Source organism: Cetorhinus maximus, chromosome X (assembly GCF_964194155.1).
Source record: "Cetorhinus maximus chromosome X, sCetMax3.hap1.1, whole genome shotgun sequence".
Lineage (NCBI taxonomy): Eukaryota > Metazoa > Chordata > Chondrichthyes > Lamniformes > Cetorhinidae > Cetorhinus > Cetorhinus maximus.
In genome coordinates, this window is record NC_135917.1 from 12,778,546 (window position 1) to 12,797,592 (window position 19,047).

General features: G+C 45.2%; 1 pseudogene; it reads right to left on the reverse strand.

Annotated features, from left to right (window-relative positions):
* Window positions 1-399: 399 nt before the first annotated feature.
* On the reverse strand, window positions 400-1,783 carry LOC144672606 (retinol dehydrogenase 5 pseudogene; annotated as a pseudogene).
* Between the last annotated feature and the right edge of the window lie 17,264 nt (window positions 1,784-19,047).

The following is a 19,047-nucleotide window of genomic DNA, read 5'->3' on the forward strand; positions in this document are numbered from 1 at the left end:
GAGAACTCCTCAGTGAGAAGCCCCATCCACGATGCCAATGAACTACTGAGTTAACACTCCCAGGCAGCTCGCTGGTGTGGGGTGGGAGTGAGAGGCAGTGGAGGGCTAGCGGGGAGGGGTTGGAGGGGGAGGGGATTTGTCGGGGGGGCAGTGTGACAGGATAGAAATTCTCACAGTCATGGATCCAAGGCAGGAGTTCCCAGTTAAAGCTGGGGTGGGGGCGGAGACAGATCAGCAGCGAGCTGGAAGTGTTGTGGGGGCCAGGAGGAGCATTCATGCAGGTAGAACGCCCAACGCTTGGCACCAATGGACAGAGTGGGCACAACACACCCTGGCATCTGAAAATTACACTAGGCTCCTACAATCGGAGTGGGAATCAGATCCACACAGCAGGATGCAGGGTCTCGTCTGAAACAGGCAGCTGCTTTGGCTGCCCATTTCTACCGTGGATCAGAAATGGTAACCATACCGGGAGTGGGGGTTGGACAGGAGGTGGGGACCTTCCATTTTTGGCCTGATTATGCCCTGTGCCAGGTGGAAGCCCTGAAAATTGGCCCCTAGAACTGCCGTGGACTGGAAGGCTTTCGTTTCATCCTGACCCGCTGACTGACCTCCACTCCCATCTATTGGACACTGTGGGCAGGCTTTGGCAACAGAAGAGCGAGCATGAAATCACTGAGAACTGTCGGCATGTAAGAGAGCGGAATCCAGAATAACTTGGCATCCCATCCAGCAGCATATCGTGTGCGAGGGTAACTGGCGGTTAGAGCATGCTCCATACTGTTTGTGACTTTGGACAGGTCCCCATCACATAACACATTCATGGAAAACCTCTGGACCTGCACATCTGGAAAGCAAAGAAAAACACCTTCAAATAATCTCTACTTCTCTCTTTACTGAAGATACACAATGCTCATAAATATAAATATCTCTTCATTTCTTTTTACCTCAGACCCTGCCCCCTCCATGCCAATGACATAAATTTGCTTAGTGATGACAACAAGCTATCGTGATGAACTTCCCTCTTTCCTGAAATGGGCAGAATCAGTGGAAAACACACAGCAAAGTCACTCTGATGATGTAAGCGGGTGAAACTTTATTAGCCAATCTCCTGATGGGCTGCAACAAAATGGACTTTCGAGTACCAATCAGAGAGCAAGCTAGATTGGGAGGTGGAGCCATCAAGCAGCCAAGGTGCCTCAGTGGGGAAGTGCACTGCCGGGTATGGTACAGAACCATACAGAGCAGACAAGGTCACGCATTCAATCCCCGAGTTGACCAACCTCAACTGCAAGAGATGACAATTGGCCTCAGTACCCTCGAGTGGTACCCCAGGGTTGCCCACGGGGAACAAAGGAGAGAACATTCAATCACTGACTGAATGAGGAACAGCACCAACCCAGGGGACATGAGAAGAAAACAGAGCCTCTTACGCCAATACTTTGTCACTTCTGTCATTCTGCATTCTGTCACCAGGAGGCACCATATCTTCACTATCAGGGTGTCCTTTCTCATGAACAGGTGCTGCACCTGACTGATGGAAATGTCTACCTGAACTTCATCCAGCTCCTTAAAAGGATCAGAAAATGGTCGGAATCAATGCAGTACAATCGGACTGAACTAAAGGCCACCTACACTTTTCAAAGTACTTCTGTCCATAACTCTCGCGGACTAGTCTGTCCTACAGATGCTGCAGGCTGTATTCAATACCTTCCAAGTTTGTCACAGCGGTCTTAAAGAAGCCAGGCTCAATGATGCTAACCCGAACACCAAAATAGTTCATGCTCCGTCTTTAATAAAAACAGAAAATGTGCAGGATTGAAAACACGAGACAGATTCCTAAACTGATAGAATAAAGTCCTTTTATTCATTGTTAAGTGCTAGGAACAGTAACTTGCATTTATATAGCACCTTTAGTGTCGTGAGAAAGTTCCAAGATGCTTCACTGTGCCACATTATGTGATATTAGGACAGCTGGCCAAAAACATGGTCAAAGAGGTCGGTTTTAAGAAGTGGCTTGGGAGAGGTTTACGGAGGGAATTCTAGAGCTTGGGGCCCAGGCAGCTGAAGGCATGGCCGCCAATGGCGGAGCGATGAAAATCCAGGGTGCACATGAAACCAAAAGTGGAGGGCTGCGGAGTTCACGGACATAGGAAGAGGAGGAGGCCATTCAGTCCTTCGAGGCTGTCCTGTCATCGAGCTAGATTACGGCTCAACCCCATTTAATAGTTCAACAAAGGCCCTACTTTGCACACGAGTTACTGCTGCGCAACTCCCAATTGGAGCTGGAGCTGAGATGGAATCCATGACACCGTTATGGTCTTGGTTTCACGTCTCAACCAGAAGATGGCATCTCCCCTGTGAAGCACCACCTCAGTAACTACACTGATTTCACACCCATGTCGCTCCAGTGGGAATCGAACACACAATGTGAGTGTTCCTCAGTGAGCCTTGACCAACACCACCCAATACTGCGACCAGTAACATGTTGCTGATCTTTTGAAAAAACATTCATAGACAGAAAACATTGATAAAAACAAATGCTGAGACTAATTGCGCCCCTATCGAACAGATTTTTGGTGATGTAAAAGGTCTCCACAGTAAGGTTACTACTGCGAAAGCACATTACTGAAAGAAAATATTGAGTTACGAACGGAGAATAATGGGCTGATTGAAGAATTAGAAGCTGCGAGGGGGCCTTTGAGAGAATTTGAACAGCGTCAGAAGTTTGCCCCCTCTGTGGTAGATCACACCCCATGTTCGGGTAAAATCCTACACCATCGGGCACAAACGGACCAACAGCAGGCTGTGGTAGCCGTTGTCTCAAGTGGTAGGTGTATTGTGGAGGCCAGCAGTACTTTTCCCCCGTCTCCTGTGCAGCTCAGACCCAACGCTGCTGAGCAGTGGCTGGAGAGGATGGAGACAGCAATGGAGGTCATGCAGAGACAGCAGAAGAGTTTGGTCACTTTCTACTGTGCATTAGGTACCCAAACCAGTCACTCCAGGGCCGCAGTGACTCTGACAGGCCTCTCAGGAGGAGATGGCTTCCGCTCTCCGGTTCGGTGGTGGTGGGGGACTTGTTAGGCCGCACTGTCGATACTGGAAGCCATCAACAATGAAGGATATTTGACCCTGGCTCCTCTGCCACCTTCATGAACGATCGTCAGCCTGACCCCACAAAGGCTGCACCCCAAGTTCTGTCAGGATACGACTATTCAACCTGGACAGCTATACGGGGATCTCTCCGCTTCCAACTAGGTATAGACTGAATTTGAGTCACAGTTCGATCCTCCATCTACGTGGCCATGCATAGTCTTTGTGAGGTAGCAATGTGCTCAAGAGGTATCGAGCATTAATTGATAAAGCCAACAACTCTATCTGGTGAAACTTCAAGAAGGGGCCCCCTATTCCAGTGTCTAGCACACACTCGGTCCTGGCAAGTCAATAAATCAGAGGATTACCAATTCCCGAACCTGTACCATGGGCACTCATAGCCCATACACCCGATTGTGGAAACATAAGCACCTGCGAATTAGGAGCAGGGGGAGGCCATTCGGCCCCTCGAGCCTGCCCCACCATTCAATAAGATCGTGGCTGATCTGGTTGTGTTTCGAATTCCGCTTTCCCATCTGAAACATGGCTGGGCCTGAAACAGTTAAGAAACTGGCCCACGCTCAGGTCAAGCAGCACCCTTATCCGGCTGAGGGTGTCCCATATATTCAAGACACCACCACTGTTAAAGCAGGGTGTTGTTAACAGAGGCACGTTGATTATTGACTCCCCAGTTTGGCCAGTTAAAAACTGGATGGGAGCTGGAGATTAACAATTGATTGCCGTAATGTTCATTCAGTCACCCCAGCTCGTGTGCCCTGATAGTAAGACAGACCCGCCACTCTACTCTCCCAGATTCCCAGTGCCAGTACCATCTTCTCCACTCTAGATATCTCCAATAGTCACTGGAGTGTCCCAGTAAACCAGGATCAGTTTAGATTTGACTTTGAGGGCCAGAGTTACACATGGACATGTTAGGTTAATAATTATTAAATAAAAATTAAATCACTATTTTCAACAAACATACCACCATTGCCCTGGAGAGTTTTTCCACAGCCCTCCTGCTTATTCCAATATGTGGACAATCACCACCACAAACCATGCCCAACATGTAACCCTTTGACAAGAACCATTGCGACTAATCCTGGGAGCCAGACTTGAAGCCCATCCACCTAAGGCCCAGTTGGTATGGGAAGACGTCGCCTTGCCACCATGGGTGGCCCGACCATGGGCAAGGAGCTCCTAATGGCATCTCTTGAGGGACCATCGGAGCACACAAGCCGATCCACCACGCCAAGGTGGTGATTCAAGGAGGGCGCAATCAACTTAAGGCCATTCAGCCCCTCTGCCCTTGTCCACCTCCTTCCTCAGGGTGGTAGAATATCGCTGGGCCACTATACGAGGTACTTAAAGGTGCCGACAACCTGGTTGGACTGAAGAGTGCACAAAAACTGTTACACAGCTGAAAAGAAAGGCTGTTGCCCAGGCAACATGCCTCATTTCACCTCACTCTAACAAGGCCTTTGGGTTTTTTTAACATTCATTCTATCATGGGATGCAGGCATCATTGTTGCCCATCCCTAATTGCCCTTGAACTGAGTATTTTGCTAGACCAGTTAAGAGTCAACCACATTGCTGTGGGTCTGGAGTCACATGTAGGCCAGACCAGGTAAGGATGGCAGATTTCCTTCCCTAAAGGGCATTAATGAACCGGATGGGTTTTTGCAGCAATCACTGGTAACTTCATGGTCTCCATTACCAAGACAGGATTTCAATTCCAGATTTCATTCTGCTGGGGGGTAATTTAAACCCATGTTCACAGAGCATTAGCCTGGGCATCCAGAGTACAAAACCAGGGATGTTACCACTACACCACCATCTCTACACCACCATCTCCCCAAGGCTCTATAACAAGAAGTTTGGCTGCTGTCCTCTGTCCGGTAAATCAGACCGCCTATTGCATATGCCTCTGGAATCCTGAGGGGGGCGATGGTGGGGGGCGGGGTGGGGGGGGCTGGACTGACTTATTCTTGGGTTGCCAAACCTCCAGGATTGGCCTGGAGTCTCCAGCAATTGAAGATCAATCTCCGGGAGTGCAAACCTGGAGAGAAATCATCGGGACTTTAAAAAAGATTATTTTCTTTGAACATTTCTCTTTACCAGATATAAAAATATTGAAAATCGGGGGGAAAAAGGCTGTTTGGCTGACAGTCAAGCATCATCCAATTGGGTAATGAGTCTTTTTGCTTTCCAATTGGTGGAGGAGGGCAGTGAGTCACGAGGATGGATGTGTTGGCCGACTAATGGCTGGAGGATGGGGGCAAGTCATGTGATGGAGCCTCCAGGAATACTTTTAATCACAGTTGGCAACCCTACCTGCGAGAGACACTTATTAACCACATTCTGGGTCATCAAAGATTTTGTCACAGGTTCCAACAGGGTGATACTGCACAGCCCACACCCTCCCTTGAAGCTACTGCTTTAACTATGGGAGGTCATAGTGCCATCAGCCTGACTGAACCAGAACAATCTGGAAACTACCCTCAAACAGCCTACCCTGGTGCCTCAGTGTCTCCTGGATTATGGATCACCGCCCGAGCGTCCTCTCCCTCCCCTGCCCCCAGAATCCCCCCACCCCCACCTGTGGCCTTCCACACACCTCGCTCCGATCTGAGCCAATCAAAGGGCACCAGAGATCGTCATCAATGGATCACCATTTCACAGGGCCAGCAAGCCACACACCGGGCTTACCATTGTCATGTCAAAGCAAGACTATCAGACTACCCATCACAAGTGTAGCCCTCCCCACACAACACACCAAGATGGCTGCCCTCGTAACTTGGCATCCAGGCTCCCAGTTCTCTCTTTGGTGCGACAGTGCCTCTGATTTAACACAAGAGTCGTTTCTGCACTACTGAGGGTAAACCCTCACTCCGTGCCAGATTCCTTTGAATCTTCTTATTGTTGTGAAGGCACATGAGGCCCATTCATGTAGGTAAGGTCAGAGTGCACTCTCAGCCTTACAGAACCGCTCGTCAAGGGTGACCCCATGCCAGACAAGGCCGCAAAGCTGCAGAAACCCCTGGGAACTTGACCCACTATCCCTGCACCGTCAGTGATCCAACCCCCTTGCAGGCCACATGTGACCTCGATTCCAGCATCATTGAACAGCACGAGGAAGGTCAGCCTCTGCTGGCCCTGATCTCCTGGGCTCAACTTACATCGCCTCTCACAAGGTGCTCCAGCTACCCTGGCCCCCATTCCCATGTACCCTTAGCTTGCTGTTGCCTGTGCACCCCACGCTCCCCGCTTTGGCAATGGGAGGTGAATTGAGTTGTTGCATACTCACCCCATCAGGAGCCACTATTCAGGCAGCCCTCCACCATAGCCTGGTTTGCAACGCAGGCTTTGAGGCCAAGATCTCACAAATGCCAGCTGTGCCTCTGGCATAACCCAGACAACTATTCCAACCAGGCACCATTACACAGGGCATCGCCACTGGGCACATATCTAGATGGACTTTACTGGCCCTGGCAGGCTACAGATGCTGCCCGCTTTTGACAGACAAATTGACCAACTGGATTGAGGAAGATAAACACTGCCCTCTCAGTGGCAGAACTGCTATTGCGTGAGGCGGGGGTGGAAGGTCAACCCAGGTAGATAACGACAAAGGGTCACACTTCACCAGAAAATCTTCTTCATAATCCCACCAGTTTGTGACAATTACCCACAAATTGCATGTTGTACGCCACCCACAATCATCACCGAGTGGCGGAGAGGGGTAATTGATCCCTTCACACAACGATCTGTCAAAGGTCTAATGTAGACCACCCCACACAATGGGGCAACGTGTTATCTGTGTGCCTGATGGACATCAGAGCAACACCACACCGCAGCTCAGGTATCTCGCCTTACTAATCTAGGAGGGAAAGGTTAGTGAGACTCGCTGCCGGCCTTCTCACCCCATCTCTCACCCAACTCCTACAACAGGCGGACAGCCAGAAACGCTTACACTCAGTGGCAGAACACATTCAGAAGAACAATAAGCTTGTGGACCGGCACTGAAGCCAGCAGCAGTTAAAAAGAAAAAAAGAAACATCTCGACAAAGATGGCCTGGCCGCCTGAGGACAAAGTGGGAAATGTGGTCATGGTGCGGAATTACTGAGGGAAGGAGCGTGTTTTTGAACGCAAGCGAGTGGGAGAACCTACCCAGCTGTGGACAGGACCAGGCCAGCTGTGTATTTGATCCAAACTTCAGAAATAAAGGGGGGGAGAAAAGAGGCCTAAATGTTCCCACATGAATCAGTTGATAAGTATGAAAGAATAAATACTTCTCATTCTGGTAACAGATCAAAACAGGATGATTCTATTCAGACCCATGATAGGGTTTGTTTTATTCGTTTATGTGGTGTGGGCATCCCTGGCTAGGCCAGCGTTTATTGCCCATCCCTAATTGCCCTTGTTCAGAGGGCATTTAAGAGTCAACCACATTGCTGTGGGGTCTAGAGTCACATGTAGGCCAGACCAGGAAAGGACAGCAGATTTCCTTCCCTAAAGGACATTAGTGAACCATTAGTGCCAGGGTGACGCCAGCTGGAAGCAGGGAAATGAGAAGACGCAGGGTTTGGCTCTGTGGACCTAACCTGAATCACCCCACAAAGTATTGGGATCCCAAATGTAGAGCAATGCCCGGACACATTAAACTGGCCACAAATGAGCAAAAGGTGTCAAGCGATAGCGGAATCTTTTAACGCTTGACCTAGGCACAAGGCAGGGAGTAATCCAACAAATTAAGATGCAAGAAGAGGAGGAGCAGGGAGACCAGGGAAGAAATAGTAATAATTAAGATAGAGGCGTGTCCGTTGCTGGAATAAGTTAATAGTGGTCGCCTGCATTTACAAGCAACTATGCAATGGTTTGAGGTATGAGATAGTGTCTGTCATACTGCACTTCAGGAACCTTCCCCTCTCTTAAAGTTTATGCCCAACATGCAGTATAAATTGTTGTCCCCTTTCAGATTTGGCATTCTTGTGAATCGGCCCTGATGAGTGCAAGGTGAAAAGATTTGACAGAATGTCTCTTTTTTCAGCAATACTCAAGCCCTGTACCACCAAACGACAATAGCATCATCAGTTGGGAGAGGAGACGGTGAGGAATTTTCTGAAAAGGAATCAGGCAAAGGCGTTTGGGGATCACGGGATAAGAAGGATATGCCAGCGGAGGTAAACATAGTAATATATAGGGAAGAGACAAGGAAAGAAAAGGGGATTAGGGGAATGGGCCAGGATAGGAGCATTGACAGGAGTGGCCTCCTGGAATTGAGTTGATACAGAGAACAGAACATGATGAATCAAATGAGGAAACAAGTGAAAGTGGATAAATGGAGACCCACAGGATATAATTTGGGAACTGCCCCCAAAACCTCCTGACAGTTCGAGACAAGGTAGAGAAAGGTGCTCTGGCAGATTAACAACTTAGTCGTAGTTTTTCTCGAAAATAAGGCGGGAGCTGAGAGAAACACATGCAAGCCTGTTCTGCCTACTGGAAGGTAGATGCTCACTCACAAAATGTGGGCTTTTAATGACAGAAGGAACAACCGGACCCAATCCTTCAGAAACAAGCGTATGATCAGCAGGTGGGTCACAGGTTAAAAATGGCACGACAGTGGGCAGAAAGCTCACTTAGGGAAGGGAACGGTGCTCAGGACAACATCGTACCAATAATCCTATGGGCAGAATGTTATGTCCCGTAGGCGGGTGGGTGCCTGACCCGATCGGGTGTAAAATAGCGCGCAATGACATCGTCTAGCGTCCCGACGTCATCGCGCACTCACGATATTTTGCTCGGCGGGCGCGGGCGAGAGTCATCAGCGTTGCTATAAGCAGTTCAATCAGTGCTCGCTTACCCTTACTGTTTGTTTTTGACCTTAAGGTTTTATAAAGAGCAAAGCTCCCAGGGACACAGCAGTTTAGGCTCAACCACAAGCTTATTTATTGACAGAACGTCTCCACTGCCTCGAACCCAAGACGCCGCACAACACTCAAAACCACAAGCTCATTTATAAAACTCCGCTGAAAAGGAGCTCCACAGGCAAAACCCCAAAACTTAATCGGTCCAACTCAAACCCCCTTTCAGGGTTTAGTTACTACCCTTAAAGCTAAAAGCAAAAAAAACTGCGGATGCTGGCAATCGAAAACAAAAATAAAAATACCTGGAAAAACTCAGCAGGTCTGACAGCATCTGCGGAGAGGAACACAGTTAACGTTTCGAGTCCGTATGACTCTTCAACAAAACTAATGAAAAATAGAAAAGGGGTGAAATATAAGCTGGTTTAAGGGGGGTGGGGGGGTGGGACAGGTAGAGCTGGATAGAGGGCCAGTGATAGGTGGAGATAACCAAAAGATGTCACAGACAAAAGAACAAAGAGGTGTTGACGGTGGTGATATTATCTAAGGAATGTGCTAATTAAGGGTAGAAAGCAGGAAGAGCAAGGTACAGATAGCCCTAGTGGGGGTGGGGTGGGGGGAAGGAATCGAAAAAGGCTAAAAGGTAGAGATAAAACAATGGATGGAAATACATTTAAAAATAATGGAAATAGGTGGGAAAAGAAAAATCCATATAAATTATTGGGAAAAACAAAAAGGAGGGGAAAGAAATGGAAAGGGGGTGGGGATGGAGGAGAGAGTTCATGATCTGAAGTTGTTGAACTCAATATTCACTCCGGAAGGCTGTAAAGTGCCTAGTCGGAAGATGAGGTGCTGTTCCTCCAGTTTGCATTGAGCTTCACTGGAACAATGCAGCAGGCCAAGGACGGACATGTGGGCATGAGAGCAGGGTGGAGTCTTGAAATGGCCAGTGACAGGGAGGTCTGGGTAATGCTTGCGGACAGACTGAAGGTGTTCCGCAAAGCGGTCACCCAGTCTGCGTTTGGTCTCTCCAATGTAGAGGAAACCGCATTGGGAGCAGCGAATGCAGTAGACTAAATTGAGGGAAGTGCAAGTGAAATGCTGCTTCACTTGAAAGGAGTGTTTGGGCCCTTGGACGGTGAGGAGAGGGGAAGTAAAGGGGCAGGTATCCCTTAAAGCTATCCTTAATTCTCAGCCCCAAAATCTGTGGACCTGGCTGATGTTTACACGGCTGGTCGATCCGGTGTGACCTGTAGGCCCGTGAATCAGGTTGACCGTTCTCGACCCTCCTGGTGACTGCAGTGCCAGACCACACAGCCTTGGCCTTTTAATACAAACCTTCTTTATAGTATGAAAGTACATTTCCTGGAGCACATTCTGTTTGGATGGTCGGTGCTTAGCACCCCTTAACCTCTTTAGTCTGGTTCCTGCCTTGGTTCAGACAACCCATTCATTGCGATGTTGTTTCCACAACTGACACAGTGGGTTGTCTCTTGGATCTCAGGTTAACGTTCATGTGATAAGATCCATTTCTCCTTAGCTGTTGTCGATGTTGGTTTGTGTGATGCCTGTTGTCTAGGGCCATTTGCCCTGATGGTCACCCAGTTTCTTTAACTGAATTGCCTGATGGCACTTGCATTGTGTCTTTGAGATGATAGTGTCCCAGTACCTTCACCCAATATCGATTTGGTTTCGGTGATGACCTGTTTGAAGATTAACCCCACGCGGTACAGCCTGCCTCTGTGTTGAGGTTTGGCCTGATTAGTTTGGCAGTGTTTATGTCCATGAAGCAAAGCCTTTGGGGCTTTTATGTTTAATAAAGTCCAGTTGGAGGGGATTCAGATCCTACAGCGCCCGCCGACAATTAAGAGGCCTATTGAGGCCATTAATTTATTAATTAAGTGCGATTTTTAGCTGCGCATCCAACATTGGATTTTTGAGGAAACCTCATCCATGGATTCATAATTTTAAAAAACAATGTCTTGACAGGATTTTTATAATCTATATGTTCGTGTGAGGAAGTCTGATGTGGGGATGTTTTTTTTTCCAAATTTCAAAGTCTTTATCTTTGTTTTTTAAAATTCGTCAGCTCCTGGAGGCAGCTCTCTGTCTTCGGGGAGCTTTCAGTGCCCCCCCCCTGGCCACGCTTACACAGACTCCAGCGCTCCTCCTCCTCCCGCCACACACCCCCACCCCCCCACATCCTGGCAGCGCTGAGCCTATCAGCGGGCGTTTCACGCTGGCTGGGCTGCCCGCATGAAATCACGGAGGGGGGGGTGCCAATCGCATGCCCATTTCTCGGCCACTCCTGCCCACCACACCCGCCCGATGACTGGAAGATCCTGCCCTATGTTTACCTCACCTCCCAACAGAGGGGGCCTGGGAGGCATTCAAGGCCGAATCCATAGGGACCACGGACCAGAATGTCCACACATCGTACAAAGCCCCTCCCCCAATCTTGATCAAGCAAACGCAGACCTGTGATAGCCCCAGCTTTGCGAGGTTACCCGTGTCACTGTGGCGTTAGGGATTAGGCGGAGCAGACTCAATGGGCCGAATGGCCTAATTTCTGCTCCTATGTCTTATGGTCTTATGGGATCCGGGAAGGCCTTCGTTCTGGATCCAGCATCACTCACGTGTGAAATGAGGTGGGAGAAAAATAGCGCAAAAATATTGTGCCAAGTGGTGCCAGCAGAATGAACCATGGGAGTCGGTTATGTCCCATTCTCGAACTTACCTTTTGGTTTCAGCCCCCCTCCCCTGAATAACGATGACAGGGAGTCGCAGAACATCACAGAATTGAGAACCAATACCCCTATGCAGGCCGAAGCCCTCAAAGCCATAACCGATCTTTGCCACCCAATTCCCCTCAAACCTCAAGTCAATCCTGGACAGAACCAGCACCTCTGAAAGATACCTGGCTGAAGTAGAGCAGCAAATCTGGAAAGTGGGAAGGTAAGGCAAGGATGAATCAGTCTACAACCTCAGTGACGCTCCCTAGTTTTGATGGTTTTGATAATCCTCGTATGTTACCTACGATGTCTAATTTAAGGAGTTAGGAAAATTAGCTTATAACTTAGAAACAGATAGGTTAAAGGCAAAATACTGTGGATGCTGGAAATCTGAAACAAAAACAAAACTAGCTGGAAAAACTCAGCAGGTCTGACAGCATCTGCGGAGAGGAACACAGTTAACGTTTCGAGTCCGTATGACTCTTCATCAAAGCTCGGTTAGGTTAGTTGGGCTCAAATATGAGCAGCTCATTTGGGTATTTCCTTCTCAAGGTGGGAAGCGATAAGAAAATGGTAGCTTTACTAAGTTAGCTATAAGGAAGAGTAGGTTTGACAACATTAGAGAAAATGCTCGAAATAATAGTTTTAAAAGAAATGGTGAGATTGTGGTATCTTAGCAAGAAAGTTTCTGTGCCCGGTGATAATGAACATAGAACACAGTCAATTGTCCACTGTTCTGAAGAAGGATGTTATCTAGGCCGCATAGCTGGACGAGTAATCCAGAGGCCCCAGCCCCAGTCTTGGGGACATGGGCTCCAATCCCACCATAGCAGCTGATGTCACTAATGTCCCTTTGGGGAAGGAAATCTGCCATCCTTACCTGGTCTGGCCTACATGTAACTCCAGACCCACAGCAACGTGGTTGACTCTTAACTGCCCTCTGAAATGGCTGTGCAAGCCACTCAGTTCAAGGGCAAATAGGGATGGGTGACAAATGCTGACCTTGCCAGTGATGCCCACGTCCCATGAAAGATTTCGAAAATCTCCTTCAAGCACAGGCTTCCATGTAGACATCCCTGGGCCTTTTAAGACTGAGCCTTCTGCCCAGTGAATAAACATAATGTTCCTACAGAAGGATAAGCAATATGGTGATGCCTGTTATGTGTATCTATCCCTTTGTCATTAGACATTTGACTGGGAGACATGATTGACATGAGGCACTCACCAGCCCCCTAAAGATAAAGTACGTAAACAGGCAGTTAAGAGGGAAAATTCACTTCGGACAGAGGAGAGCTTGTTGAATGGATCCAGGGCCTAACGCTTTGGTTAACTCAAGGAGACTGAGAGCAGAAGAGACTGCCTGTACCACTCCACTTCATCCATCCTTTCTGTCACGGGGAGTATGCCTTTCCTACCTAATTAACTTTTGTATCATATCTTAACTGTCGCTTGTTAATAAACTGCTTTAAGACAGCCCTTGTGACCCCAACCCCATTTTGGGTGACTCCCAGGCCAAAATCTTGCACACCTTTGGAGATCCTAGACCTACTTTGAAGATTATGCCCCATTGTTCTGGACTCAGCCACTAGAGGAACTTCTCACTTGACGTTGTCAAATCCTTTAAGCATCTTAAACATCTCAATTACATCACCTCTTATTCTTCTACACTCAAGGGAATTATCAGGAAGATATAATAATTTTCATAATGTTATTGGAATTTATTAAAAAGCAGAGTAATAGTGGGGTCTGTGTCTATGCCTGTGTGCGTGTGTGTGTATGTGTGTGACTTAATTGAATTAAAGGCAGCCAGTTAGATTAACTAGGGGAGCTAGGAGTTATCATAGTAGTAATTTGTAAACCTATGTATGTGCTTAAAATAATTTCTTCATTAATAAATGTTTAATTTAGTTTTGTAAGAAACCTATAAGACTCGGTGGTCTTATTACTACTAAATTCAAGGCACGCATCTCAAAATAAATACAAATTGTGAAATAGTTGCGGCAGTTGTTTCAAGTTTCCCTTTGGGGTTTGAGCAGCTCAGCATTTACCATCCACCTGCCATAACAGAATTGGGGGCTCTTTGTGGGATATGTTTGATATTCCTTCATTGGCTTTGAGTTGGTGAATCTTAAGGTTACGAGTACGAGAAGCATTTTGAATTCAGGAGTCGGGGTGATTTTTTAAAAAGTGGCGAGGCTGCAATATGGCTTTGGCAGTCGCTAAGACTTGTCTGGGAGTTGAAGTTATAATTTTGGCTGGTTTGCAAAAGGTAAATAAAGTTAAGTTAATGGAATTGGTGGATAAGTTACGATTAGAGTTATCTGAGAGGTGAGGGAATCAGATATAATAGAAGGTATAGCACAACATTTGAAATTGGAAGGAATACCTGAGATACCGAGTTCTCCAAGGGGTGGTTCATTGGAATGGGCTCAAATTCAGTTCCAAATGAAAAACTTGAAATAGAGGCAGCAGAAAAAGAAACAGCAGAAAAAAAGGACATTTCAAAGGGAACAGGCAGAATGGGAGGAGTGAGAAAGAAAACAAGACAGGGAATTAGAAATGGTGAGGTTAGAAAAGGAGGAAAGAGAAGAAGAGAGTGAGAGAGTTCCAGTTTAAACTGCTGGCGGTTAAAAAAGAGAAGCCAGGAGGTGAGGAAGGACTTATTTCCAGACCAGAACCCAGCGGGGAGATGTTTAAATTTGCACAAGCTCTTCCAAATTTGAGCAAAGAGATGTTGAAGCATTCTTTATTTCATTTGAGAAGATAGCTAAACAGATGAAATGGCCACAGGAAAACTGGACATTGTTGTTACAGTCTAGGTTGGTGGGTAGAGCACATGAGGTTTATGCTTCACTGTCAGAAGAAATGTCGGTGAACTACAATGTGGCAAATAAGAAGCCTATTTTGAGTGCATATGAGTTGGTTCCTGAGGAATACAGGCAGAAATTTAGGAATATGGGAAACAGCCTGGGCAAACTTATAACGAGTTTGAGAGAGTAAAACAAAGTAATTTTGGCCAGTGAGTAAGGGCTTTAAAGACAGAGACAGCATATGCAGCTCTTAGAGAGGTAATTCCTTTGGAAGAATTTAAAGACTCAATTCCTTCAGTAGTGAAAACTCATGTGGAGGAACAGAGGGTTAATTCTGTAAGACAAGCAGCAGAGATAGCTGATGATTATGTGTTGGTTCATAAATCTAAACCTTTTTATTGTCACCCTTTTAAATCAGAGAGGGATAGAAAGTGGGAAGGTGAAAGGGAGGTGGGTAGTCAGGGAAGAGAAGGAGTAGGTGGAAGTTCCCAGGAAGTTTTTTCTCAGAATATAAAGGAAGATGCTGAGGGTAGAGGTGACACTGGAAAGTTAAGGTGTTTTCATTGTAATAAAGATGGACACATGAAGTCAATGTGCTGGAAATTACAGAGAAAATCTGTTGGAATTATTGGGGTACAGAAAAGTCCTGGAAATAAAAGTACTGTGGGTTCTGAGGTTCAGGCACAAGAAAAACTGATTATTTGTGTACAGGTAAAACCAGAAGAATCAGTGATATATAAAAAGTGGGAATGGATTCACAATTTAGCCAAGAGAATTCTGAGGAGCAGGTTGCAGAAATGTTTAAAGACTTTGTGTGTGAAGGGAAAGTCTTTCCACATGTACAGGGTGAAGTAGGTAAAGATGTTAAAATTTTAAGAGATACGGGGGCTAGTCAATCCCTAATGTTTTAGGATAGTGACATCTGTTGTTCAGACGGAGCATTGTAGGAACAGATGATAATAAATGGGGTTCATGGAGATGCTAAACCTATACCATTGTGGAAGGCAAATTTAAAGAGTAAGTGGAAAACAGGTGATGTGATTGTTGGAGTAGCAGAAAAATTTCTCATTGCAGGGGTTCAATTTATTTTAGGTAATGATATAGCTGGGTCCCAGATGTGGGTGATGCCTATGGTAGTTGAGCAGCCTGTAGAAGTGTTTTCAACAGAAGTGTTGCAGGGAGAGCATCCTGGGTTGCTTCCAGATTGTGTGATAACAAGGTCACAGGCTCATAGGTTGAAACAGGAAGTTCAAAGGCAGATAGAAGGTGTTGAAATCCAATTAGCTGACACTGTGTTTGATAAGGTTTGATCAGGAAGAAAGACTGGAGGACAATGCAGCTGAGGTGTTTAATTCAAGGCAGTTGGTAGATTTACAGAAAAAGGATATGCAAATAAAACAGTCATAACAGACAAATTACTCAGAAGCAGAGGCAGAATGTATTCCAGAATGTTATTACCTTAAGGGTAATGTTTTAATGAGAAAATTGAGGCCTTATCATGTTTCAGCAAATGAAAGCTGGACGGAGGTGCATTAAATTGTAATACCATTTAGATATGGAAATAGGATTCTGAAGATTGCTCATGAAATTCCAATGGGGGGACATTTAGGAATTAGAAAGACACAGGTAAAAATACAAAAACATTTCTATTGGCCTGGATTGCAAAGGGATGTAGTCAAATTCTGTAGAACATGTCACACATGTCAGGTGATAGGGCATCCACAAGCAGTGATTAAGCAGGCAACTTTAATTCCAATTCCAGCATTTGAAGAACATTTTACTGGGGTCATGCTTGATTGTGTAGGGCCCTTCCCTAAGGCTAAAAGTGGAAATCAGTACTTACTGACAATATGGATGTCTCTACCAGGTTTCCTGAAGCAATACCTTTGAGAAATATTACAACAAAGAAAATTGTGGAAGAGTTGACTAAATGTTTTACAAGATATGGTTTACCTCAAGAAATACAATCAGACCAGGGTTCAAATTTCTTGTCACAGCTGTTTAAGGAAGTAATGCACAGTTTGGGGATAAAACAGTTTAAGTCAACAGCTTATCATCCTGAGTCACAAGGGGCTTTGGAAAGCTGGCATCAAACTTTAAAAACTATGATGATGGCTTATAGTCAAGATTATCCAGAGGATTGGGGTAGGGGAATTCCATCATGAGTAATTGGTGGGTCAAAATTTTCATGAACTACTCTCCTGGATTAGGTATTAAACTTCAGAGAGAGATTGGACAGAGCATGTTTGTTGGCTAGGGAACATTTAAAGATATCACAGCCAGTGATGAAAGTGAAGGCAGACAGGAAATCTACAGCTCATAGCTTTGTTGCTGGAGAAGAAAGTGCTACTATTGTTACCAGTACTGGATGACTCATTAAAGACAAGGTTTAGTGGGCCTTACAGGATTGAAAAGAATTTGAGTGAAGTAATTATTTAATAAATACTCCAGATAGAAGAAAGAAGCAGAGAGTGTGTCACATAAATATGCTCAAAAAGTACTTTGACAGGGAAGAGGGACAAAAAGGAGGTATTAGCGGGGGTAGATAATGAGAAAGAGGTAGAAATGTAGGATTCTGAAATTGATTTTCCTTTAATCAAATTGGATAATGATGGGGTAGTTGAAAATTTAAATATAATATTGAGTTACCTTCCAAACAAATGTCAAAGTGATTTGGAGAAGCTGTTGCAGTCACACAAAGCTATTTGTGGGAATAAGTTGGGGAGGACAGATTTAGCTACACATGATGTGAGTGTAGAAGTTTCATCTTCGATAAGACCACACCCTTATATATTAAATCTGACAAAGTTATCACAAGTACAAAAAGAAATGGAATCCACGCTTCAAAATGATATAATTGAGTCTAGTTGCAGTAACTGGAGTTTGCCTGTTGTGATGGTACCAAAACTGAATGGAACACAAAGACTGTGTGTGGACTATCGAAAGATGAGTGCAATGACAAAAGCAGATTCATATCTTATACCATGGTTGGAGGATTTCCTTGAGAAAGTGGGGCAATTGAAATTTATCACAAAGATTGACTTGCTAAAAGGATATTGGCAGGTACCATTATCGGGGAGAGCAAAGGAGGTATTGGCTTTTGTGATACCAGATGGACTGTATCAGTTTAAAGTCACGCTGTTTGGTATGAAAAATGCACTTGCAACATTTCAAAGACTGACAAAGAAACTAATTGCAGGTCTGAGCAATTGTGCCGTGTACATTGACGACTTGATAATTTTCAGTCAGACGTGGGAGGAGCATTTACAACATCTGGAAGAATTATTTACTCAATTACAAAAGACTAATTTGATGGTGAACTTGGCTAAAAGTGAATTTGCAAAAGCACAAGTTACGTATCTAGGCCATACCATTGGACATGGTAAGGTGGCTCTGAGAGATGTGAAAGTCAAGGCTATCATGGATTTCCCAGTGCCTACAACAAAACAAGACATTTTGAGATCTTTTGGGCATGAATGGGTTTTATTGGACATTTGTACCAAATTTTAGCAGTGTGGTTGTTCCATTGATTGAGCTATTAAAAAAGAACAAGTTTCAATGGACACTGGTGTGTCAGAAGGCATTTGAGAATTTGTAAACTGTATTAACAATGAAGCCAGTTTTGGCAGTAACTAATTGCGCCAAGCAATTTAAGTTGGCCATTGATGCAAGTGATATATGCATTGGGGCTGTACTGTTACAAGAGAATGAAACGAATTGAAAAACCAACAGGGTATTTTTCAAGGAAGTTGAATGTACAACAGAGAAGATATTCACCGATTGAAAAGGAAACTTTGGGGTTGGTGTTAGCATTGCAGCATTTTGAAATTTATGTTGCAAACAATTTGTCAGAAACAATTGTTTATTAAGACCACAACCCTTTAAAAATTCTGGACAGATTTCGAGACAAAAGTGCAAGGCTATTCAGATGGAGTTTATTACTGAAACCATTTAATCTACAAATTATACATGTGGCGGGATGAGAAAATCTGATTACAGATGCTTTATCAAGAGTTTGAAGCTTAAAGAGAAAACTGGACATTTAACACCTGGACACTGGACTGGAATTATTTCTGTTGATACCAAGGATTTGTATATATATTATGTTAATGCATGCATCTGGTAATGTAATAGTGTAATAAGTATAGGAGGTATAGATGGGTTCAGAAAATGAAGCCTTCTTTTAAAACTATGATGGATCATTTTTTAATAAGGAGGGAGATGTCAGGAAGATATAATAATTTTCATAATGTTATTGGAATTTATTTGTAAAGTAGAATAATAGTGGGGTTTGTGTCTATGTGTGTGTGTGTGTGGGGGGGGGGACTTAATTGAATTAAAGGCAGCTGGTCTGAAGGCTTTGATGTATCAGAATGTTAGCCAGGTTTGAAGTGTTAAGTAGGTAAATATGGGGGAAGCTTTAGAATGTGAGGTTTAAAGGGAACATTTGCATTTTCAAATAAGGCAGACTACCTTGAATTCAAAAGAGAGAGTGAAATGTTTCACCTAGCCAGGAGAAGTTAAGAAGCGCTGTGTTTATTTTTCCC